At 30.1% G+C, this 10,866-nt stretch overlaps 1 protein-coding gene across 1 annotated transcript in view; it reads right to left on the reverse strand.

The window, feature by feature from the left end:
- Positions 1 to 7,628, reverse strand: part of LOC108912441 (neurogenic protein mastermind) — a gene marked incomplete at its 3' end in the record, with an annotated part of 200,995 nt that extends 193,367 nt beyond the window's left edge. Inside the window, exon 1 of the mRNA XM_023455527.1 lies at positions 6,699 to 7,628. The remainder of the gene's footprint in view (positions 1 to 6,698) is intronic.
- Between the last annotated feature and the right edge of the window lie 3,238 nt (positions 7,629 to 10,866).

Raw genomic sequence — 10,866 nt, forward strand, 5'->3', positions numbered from 1 at the left:
CCAAAAATCTCCGTGGATATACGATTCACCCAAATATGGCTTTTTGAAACAGATACCGTCTGGACTAAAATCACAGAAGATGAAACTGATGAAACTCAGCAGAAATATAAAGGAAAAAATAAAAAGAAACATGAGCCATGTAAAAACTGCATCATATGTTGTTACAGGATTTTAAATAGATACAATCTATTGACAAACGTATTTCTCTTTGCATCAGTAGCATATAAATACGTATTATCTCTATCGTTTACACAAGTAGCTTGTGAGAGGTCGTTTAGCACTTTGAAGTTTTTAAAAAATCGTTTGAGAAGTTCGCTGACTCAGGAAAAACTAGAGACTTTTATGTTAATGGCATTAAATGTAGACATTTTAAATAATTTGTCATTAGATGATGTAATTAATGAATTAGTTTTAAAAAGTACACTTTTAAAAAAATCTCCTTTTATATTAAATTGGAATTTTTTGATTATACTTAGCTCTACAACACAATATTTTCGATTAATACAAAATATATATTTTAATGATTATTTATTTATTAAAAAGAATAATGCTTTAACTTCTTATACCTTCCAACTACTACTTATCCATTTTAAAAAAATCTAAATTATTTTAATTTAAGATTTTAATTTTTATCTACAAACAAATTGTGAGATTAATTATTTTTAAAACAATATCAAATTATCTATGGCTAACTTTTTTCAAATATTTCAAATAAATCATTCACGAAGAGCCTATTTAAAATAAAATAAATTCTGAAACTTTCAAAAAACGGGCCGCTTGATGAATGTTTCCCGGGCCTGTTCATCTAGTCAGTCCGCCTCTGGGTTTGTAGACCAATTTACACAAAGAAGGCAACGAATAACTGATATTGAAGTCTACCACTCGCTCTACCCCTTAATCATATTAAATAATTAATCATACATAAGCACTTTGACACATAACAAATATTGAAATTTACATAAAAAAAAAATAATGAATTAAGGCGACTAAAAGAAGTTGACTTTTATAAAATTGTTATTTTATAAAATTTCTTTGTAAAGCAGTTATTTTTTATTACTACTACAGACGATCTTTTATTAATATTTATTTTACTGATATAACACACCAAATCGACCATTCTGTTAATAACATCGAATATAAAAATGTTATGCATTGCATCAAGAAATACTGATATAATTCCTCACCTTACGAAGACCAGATTACATTTTTTCCTTCTTATGACTTTGGAGTTAGAAATTTAGCCGTTTTGTCAAATTCAGAAAGGGTGTAATTAAATAAGGGAAATAGTTGGATACTTACGCAGTGTTACTTTAACGGTTACTTTAGAACAGAACAAACTCATTGGCACAGCTACTAGAAATAATATGGTCATGATAAACACAAAAGTAAATTGAATAAACAAATTTCAAAACCAATATCCACAATAGCACACAAAAAGAATTTTTCATTGGTTTTCTACTAGACGCAAATCGGGAAAAGGATTGGTAGCTAAACATAATGACATCAAATGTTGAAATTCGAGAAAAAAATAAGATCGATTCACTGTTACTGCAAATATTTCCCTTCATAATATTAAATTACCTTAACTGTTGATGTTACTTACCGCTTCAATTGTTAATATTTTATAAATTTCCGAGTAAATTTCTTAAATACTGATGTGATTATTTATGTACGGGGTCATTTGTATAATATTCTAGTTTATTATTTTTTGCTTTTCCATCTAGAAAAATATAGTAAAGACCAAAAGTTTTAGTAAATTTTCTTCTCAAAGAAAAAATGATGAAACAATTGAATGTTGTATATGGGAGATATAAACCAAACTTTTGTTTTTTTATTACAATTATATATACGAGGTCTGTTCAGAAAATAACCAAACTTTTTAAATTACGCGCTAATGGAAATATTTAGTGATATGCAGTTGGCAGCATTGCGTTGCACCGAGGCGCTACATAATATTAATAGTTTAATTTTACAATATATTGTTAATGAAACTATATTTTAACAAAGTCGGAGACAAAATGACATGTAAAAATATCCAGTTTGATTGACCAGTGTCCCAGTAAATAAATTCAGGGTATATTTCTAATAAAAAATTCCTACACATTTTGTTTGGAAACGAATAGTTTTGTACGAGGTTTTGTATATTGAGATTTATTTTACTATATCGGAGGCTTATTTTACATTTATAAAAAAAATAATTACTCAAAATTGGTTAATTTTTCGAGGAAAATGATACATTTTTTGTATTTATTAGAATAACCACCACATATTCAGTGAGTTGAAATTTTCGGTTTCTTAGAGGTGGTATCTCCCAGCATCTCCGCCAGTGGTCGGCAGACTATACTAATTTTTGCCCATAATTAGTCAAATCTTTACCTCTAGTTTTAGCGTTAGGCTGTGCAATTTGAGATTTTTCGATTATTGGGAATTTTATATTTACATTTATTCATTCTTCGTCCATAAATGTTTGAGGTACAAATGAAAATAAAAACGGTGCAAATAGGTATTAACTCGGGTACCATTTCGAAGGCGTAGTCTAAGAGCTACATTAATACAATTACGTCACAAAACTTTAATAATTGCAATACACTTTGTCATTAACCATAAATTTACCTGATATTAAATTAGGATGAAAATTTCAGGAAGAAAACTTAAACAATGACGTCAAATATGACCACAAAATTACAAGGTCATTTTTGACGTTATTTTTTAAATTTTCGTTATCAAATTTGTTTGCCTATTTAAATATCACGTAATTTTGTGATTGATAAAAAAATCTTTTGCAATTATTAAAATATTGTCACGTAATTAATTAAACTTTTAAACCACATCTTTAACAAAAAAGTAGATTAACCAGCCGTTGCCAGCTTCACACTGGTCTAACGATTATGAAATCTAAAATGGAATCCATATCTACTTGATTTTTTTGGTTATTTTTTTGGTAATTAGATTATAATAACGTTCGATATCAACTTCATATAGCTGGCGAATCAAGTGAGTTTTATATTGATCTATACTCACATCCCAATCTCATTGATTAAGAATCCATATTCGCTTGAATTTTTCATATCAGTTAAAATTTTTCGAAATCCCCCTAAACTGGGATTTTCCGCATTTAAGGGTGTTTTTTTCGGAGATTTAAAAAAACTGGGGGTGATGAAGCAATACTGGCCTCAGATTCGGATTCAGGGCGTCTTTGAAACAGACCACTTTTCTTTTTCGTGTGCTTGTAATAAACTAAAGGATTGCGGATGATATTTTTCAACCTTAAATGGAAATCTGTCGTTTTGGCCATACTTTCTATTCATAGTGATTCTTTTTGTCACTACAATCCCATAGACATAAAAAACAGGGGTGAAAGATGAAGTTGAACACCCTCTAGTTTTGAAAAATAGAATTTTCCATATTTTCTGTATTTATGGGAGCTTCGTCAAAATTTAAAAAATTTAGTGGGTAATAGAACAACTCTGGATCCGGATTCAGATTCAGCCCGGCAAAATACATAAGGATACGTAGGTCTAGTCTTTGGAACAGATCGTTTTTCTTTTTTGTGCGTCTGTGTTATCAATAAGTTCAATGCCATATAAAATTTTAATATAAAAATAGTGCGAACAAGTACTAAGTAAATAGGTGCAATAGATTTCACTAAAAAAAAATATTATTCAAAGTTCCACGTTAACTAAAAATAAGTAGCTAAAACTGATATATTTATCTTTCTTACATAGTACATAAATAATTAATCCAGTTATTAACAAGATGATTAATTCTGAGTATACATTAAATTTAAAAGAAATGGTTTTTCCTTCTAGACTTATTCCAAATGTCATCAGAAAAAAAAACAACAGGTAGGTACCTAGAGGCACATAGTTTAGATATTTTGTAGATTGAGGATAACAAGAGTAAAGTTCTAGCTTGACAATCACGGAAGCCGTTACTGGTCATTGACCGTACACGTGATCTTCATTCATTAAATGTGTGGCAGGAGCACCGAAAATTGGGATCAAACCTCGGATCAAACTCTGGGTACACTAAGCCAAACGTTTGATTATGTAGGAAAAAAATGAATGAGGTACTTATTTATATTTATATCTGGATATAGATAAATTTGTTCCATTCATAACACAATACTATACTTTTTAAACATGGAATTATATAATTATTTAATCTCGTATTTAATATATGGGTACCCAACGAGGGGGAAATAGAATAGAAATAGCAGGAATAATTTGAGTAATGTTGAGTACTTATTTGAGTAACATTTATTTATTAAAACAATTATTTATGCCTCCACCCTCTGCTCTCTACCTCTTTCCTATTATTTCTCAGTAATAACACTTAAGTAATTAATTATGCTAATGAGTATTTTAGTGTACAAATGTTGACCAGCAGAAATTTTTACAAATCATATTGAACTTTTAAGCAAAACAAAATATTAACAAAAAGGTTTGGCAGGTTTATTGTTCTCTGATAAATATTTTGGACAAACTTCCAAAAAAGGTAAAAGTTGCAAAATTCTGAGAATAGGCAAGGCATCGAAGAATAAACTGAAAGGGAAAATACAATGACAAACGAGCAAATAAAAGGGCAATATTTGTACATATTTTCTTTTTTGCGAAGAATATAAGTAGAATACTAGGAAAAATATTCCTTATTAAAGAATAGCTGCATATTCTTCTGAATAGTGAATGACCCCTCTGGTTAAAGAAGAAATTTTAATTACGAATGTTTTTAAAACAATACTGGTATATATCCAATCGTTTCTTGCCAACTTTGTAGCTGGTAAACCTGTTCAGCAACATTTTTGTTTAGATGTACTTAAGGAACACCATTAACTAGATATACTAATATGTAGACTGAAATATTGTTTCGAAGCCTTAAAAACAACTTATATAAAATATTTAATAAACAGAAAACATAGTTTTATTAATAAATGAGAAAATGAAATGTACCTACTTACATATTTTATATAAATTGAGAAAATGCTCAGAAAATTACCAAAGTGATTGGTTCACTTCGCCACTACTTCAAATATATAATAATTAATAATGCCTATCTAATTTTATTTCCATTATTCGATTTTAATCTGTCAAAATTAAAAAAAGAATAGTAGAAAATCCGGGGAAATCTAAATGATTCGAAGAGATTTGAGCAGCTAGAATATACCTACAGAGTAAAAGTTAACTCCTCACTTTCCAGTCATAAATGATGAAAGGAATAAAATAAACTTATTGCTGATATAGGTACAGGATGTTAGATTCGTGGATATGTTAAAAAAAGTGACAGTTTTTCAGAATGTAAGTATTGATCTGAAAAGAAAATGCTGTTTTTAAGAGAAGTATCTTCGCCTCGATTTTCGCCACTTAAAATAATTACTTAGATATTTATTTAAAATTGTTCTCAAATAATGATACCAAATGTGTGTTCTTACTTAAATGTTTGTACTTTTTCCATTAAAAATTACTATTAAAGTTATTTTATTTTAGGTATGACATAACAATAATTACCATTTGGTAAATGCTAATCGATTCTTAATAATGCAGTTACACGTTATTAGCCCATGACCTTAAAGTAGAATTATGTTGAAACAGAAGTTCGTGATACTACATTATTCAAATTTTTGAACAATTAGATTCTAACTTAACTCGGTTCCAAAATATAAAAAGGGCTGCATTCAATACCTCGTACATCACCAAAAATTCTTAGATCAATTGTTTGAACAAGGCTTCTTAATTTATCTTACACAATTGGAGAGTGAATATTCAAAAATTTTGATACCATACCCAAATCAATCAATTTACAGTAAGTAACATTTTGTTTAACATTGTACTCATATTCTTTCAACAGTGGGATAATACGTGTTACAAATAATATAGGTACACAGATTTTTTTAATGATGTTACCGTTGAAGTTACTGTTTGACTCGAGATTTGACTCTTTGTACAGGTTGTCAAAAGGTATTCAATACCCTAAATAAATTATTAAGTATATTAAAAAATTGAAATTAGATTAGAGATAAGAGGCGCGTATATTTGAATTTATTAAAAGGGAACAAAAAGCGTTTACCTACTTAATTATTTTTTTTTTAATAATAAGTAGGTACAATAATACCTAGTTATATCAAAAATTGTCAAAACAACAGTGCTTGAGGGAAAACTAAAAAAATATTGAGATTTACAATTTTTAATAAACAGAAGAAAAATTTCAAGACCAGCATTCACACTGTACGATCGTATTATAACTATTGTCAAGTGAGAGTAAGACTGCCCTAAATCTGTTTCTTTCATAACTAATTTCTAGTACATATTCTCAAAAATAATTATGTACCTATCTATTTTATCAAATTAGTAAACTAAATTATTCCTGCGTTTTCCTTATCGCTGTCAAGTTAACAATAAGGAAGTTAATGAAAAACCTTTCATCAAAATTCGTATAAATTGCTATTAAGTTACTTTTTATTGTTTAATATCAATCGTCTACTTTTCTGAAATTATACTTTCACTGATTAAAAAAAATGTCTAAGACTAAAGAAAAACCTATGATTTATAAAGGGCGATAGGTACGTAAGTAGGTATTCAGCAGAAAAAAACAATAATCTTTACGTTCAACCCTCGATTCAACCTAATATGTACCCTCGCAATAAATTGCTGTATATATGTATTCTAAGTTCTAAAGGTATATTTTAGAAGTTTAGCACCCACCTCTCTACTACAGCCTGTTTTGGGGTAACCTCGGGATGAAGAGTCGGCAGTCCCGGGGGCTGGGGGACGACGGGGGGAACGGTCCCTCCGCCGTCGAGGCAACCCCCTGGACCAGAGTTGGCTCGATCCAGCGTGTCGATCTATCAGTCCCTCATTACATTGCACTCTAACACTATGTTCACAACACTCGGTATATAAACATAACCTCAAAAACTAGTTCATAAAATTAGTAATAAACGAAAAACTGAGAGTCTTGTACACATTTTATTTGATGACCTTCAAGTTTGAGCTTACAATATCAACAGTATTAGGTACGATTTTATTAATTAATTGAAGGTTAAATACTGTTTTGCGTTGTATCCATATGCATTTTGAGGAATATATTTTTATTCACATATCTGCTGCCGTCAAACATAGTGTTAATTCACATTCCTTTAATGTTTTGCCTTTTTACAACTGCAAAAATATATTAATTTATGTTTGAAGTTTTGTAGTTCGAATGTAAACAGTAAGTTCAGTGGACTTTTTCTAACAGGTTGTTTTTAACGCATGTCAGATATTTATAATTTACACATTCGTAATTTATCAATAAAATACTTTTTTCTATTTTTAGTCTCCTCATTTATTGACAATAATAATACGAGTAATAAATATACACAGGTTATAAACACAATTTGTACATTACTAGTTATTTATAAATAAACGATTTGTCAATAAAGGTCCGCACTGAATTCCAATTTCACACACGTTCTCTCATAAACAATTGTTTTATAGTGCAATACAGTTTCTCAATCGTTTCACAACCACTTTTTTAACACCGAAAAAGAAACACAACTTTCGCTTTGCCATAGACCGCGGCCATCTTCCATAGCGTGCCAGTGCAGCCACCTGTCACACATGAAATGACGATGGGCGATAGACAAACGGTTGGTCGTGTGTCGTGTGCGCGTCTGTACGAACTACGAAATCCACGAATCTGAACGAACAAAGATAAGTGATGGAATTTACTCATAATTCCGTTGTGTGGGTGTGGATAGATATTTAATTGTTACTTGTTCTTGTTAATTAAATGGGCCAGCTAACAAATCAGAGAAAATAAAGCCTTTTTATTTATTGTAGCTATATACTTTTTAAAAATAAGTATTCTTTTTTTAGATTCGACTTGTTTTTATTAAACAATTAATCTCCACTATATTAAAATTTTAAATTAAATTCCATAATTAAAATAAGTAAATTGATAGTTATTTCGTATAAAGTAGGTAGATACCTAGGTAGGTACCTACTACCATACCAAAAGCACAATTGAATAAATACCTATTATCTAATAAAATTTTACACCATTAGGTGTATCTGTAAACTGAACTAACAATTTGAATTGGCCTGAGGGTCAAGAGCATCCATGGAGACAATTATTTTTTTTTAAACTTTAAGGTATGCAATATGCAATTTATACATGATATTTTTTAATTTTCTGAAATATGCAGAATTCTAATTTTGATTAATCTACTGTGCAATGAGAGAAATTCAGTAGTATCATTCTCCATTTGATGGCGCTGGTAACATTGCCTGTGTTAGGCAACCAGCCATACATTTAATAGTATTCCTGTTTATATATTATATGAATACATTTCAAAATAGTGTAAAAATGAGCTTCATATATCCACAGATCAATGATTGTGTAATGCATGGGATCTAACTTAACATAATATACGATTTTTTTTCTTTTAGAATAATATGCACTACCAAATATTATAATTATGAAAATAATACTTTAAGAAATATGTTCTATTAATTTTTACGTTCAGTGGTCCTCGTCCAGCAATGCACCTTTTTCACAAGTATAAGTTTCAGTTTTAATTAGTAGTGAATTAATTGTATATCATTTAGAAGAGTATTTTGTACTTAATATTCCCTCAATTTAGATCAAAACAATTTCCCACTAGCGAAAAACTAATCGAATAAAAAGTGGACTTTTCGTTGTCAATTATATGTTGTCAAAAATTGCAATAATCAAGGGAATTACATTTACCTTGTTCCTAGAGCAATCCAAAACAGTTTCCAACAGTCAGGAGCATGCTCATAAGATTGTAGATTCATTGTTTTAAATCAAGTGCCACTGCGTCTGACTGATGGAATCTGTTTTTAATGCACTAGGGCAAATATTTTAGAACAAATAATGAATTATATTTCTGCATTCAAAAAATACACCGAGCTCAACGCTCACACTTGCACTTAAAACAACCCGCCCAGGCACGTCTTACCTGAAGTTAAGACCCATAAGGGCCATACACACAGTTCTAAAGCTGCCACACACAAAACAAGCTCTAGAGCTTACCATACCGACACTTTAAGGAGGTCCATACATAAACGAATTTGAGTACTTTAGTCCAGTGCGTACAAAGACAGTAAATTCAGACACTAGAATATTAGAATCGACATTGCTTATTCAAAAAACCCAAGTGCTCCATCCGATTATATTATTGTCTAAATATGGGTAATGATAAAAGGCCATCGCAATAGCTAGCCAATCCAAATCGGTCATAAACGCATACAACTAATCGTATTTCACGACATGGCGCCCAATGTGGGGCTATGACACAAAACGAACAGACGACTTATAACATTATAATGTAAAATTTAATTTTACACAGAAAATATTAATATTGAAACGACTGAGATTTCAACCTTTTCGAGTATTTCTATCCCAAATACTGAATTTAAAAATAAAAGACGCTAATTCTTCAGGTTACTCTAATAAAGGAACTTCATAAAAACATTAACAGATTTAACTTTTTTCAGTATATCTAATAAAAGAGTTGATTTATTTTCTCAAAGTTTTATCGCATAAATAATTCTGTTCAATGCCTTTTTTACTAAAATCATGCCACTAGAGTCGTGGCAGTCACACAATTTTGAAAAAATTGTGCATATCTGGTTCTGTTTAAGAGAAAAACACGATTGAATTAATAAAACATGGCATATAGGAAACTGCTCGTATCCAAAAAATTGTTCCAGTCCGTTGAAAATTTTTTAAGGATTTTTTGTGATATGATAATGATAATAATTTTATATTAAATTAATAAAAATTTATTATTATTATCATGTTTTACGCGACTATTGATTGTATCTTTTAACTTTTTTGTATAAAACTAAATTTTAATAAGCTGCATACATAGAATGCAGAAATCCTAACCTCAAAAAAGCCATAGATTCGACTAGATGTTCATACGGGCTATTTGAAAACTAATACTGATGTATTTAACATCCTCAAGAACGCGTTTATTCGACAAACCCTTCTTAAATGTTTATAAGCCGCGTGACTGTCGAGCTTAGGCAACCAACATTGTAGGGCTGGTACTGGTAATGAAAATTTCCTAAATCTTGGCGTCACCAATATCTTTATATCGTTTACAATGAACAATGATAAACCGTTATGTCTACGTTCGAGATAATGCGATCGCTGATTGGTTGAATAAAATCTCATGAAAAAATACACCAATCACAGCCAGTGAAACACAATGTTGTGTTTTAATGTAATTTTGATCTTATTGTTTTAATTTGACCGAAATTTAATTGCCAACATGAGGGAAATAAAATTACCGTTCTAAACAAAATTACTGATGGTCACGTGGAATGTAATCATTTATGAAGGCTATGCACATTTCACTGCAAAAACAAAAGACAATAGGCCTATGCTCCATGAAAAAATCATCTTATTTCTTGATATTCTATTACCCCTGATAATTTATGCCATCTTTTATCAAAAAAATTTGTGTAATTATTTCCTTTCTGAAAATTTAATTATCCTTTCTCTGAATTAACAGACCGTACTGCCCGTAGACTTGTTTATGATAGCAGACACATTATTTTTAAATAATCTGTATCACAATTTACTGCCTATGTAAGGGTCGGTATGAGGGCAGTTAATACATACGAATAAACGCGTGCCCTTAGCTCATGATTCACATCGCTTGTTTGTATTTAAGGTGTAGTCAGGATATTGCTAGAAATAAAATTACATGCATTCCACACTTTCATCAACAATAGTTCTCATCATGCACAGAAGCATGGCAACCCCACTTCTTTATGCTCTGCTAATTGTTATTTCCTTCCTGTTTCATTTTGATTTTAACTGACTTTTCATATTTATTTCACCGAGGCTCTTGCC

Source organism: Anoplophora glabripennis, unplaced genomic scaffold, assembly GCF_000390285.2.
Source record: "Anoplophora glabripennis isolate ALB-LARVAE unplaced genomic scaffold, Agla_2.0 scaffold625, whole genome shotgun sequence".
NCBI lineage: Eukaryota > Metazoa > Arthropoda > Insecta > Coleoptera > Cerambycidae > Anoplophora > Anoplophora glabripennis.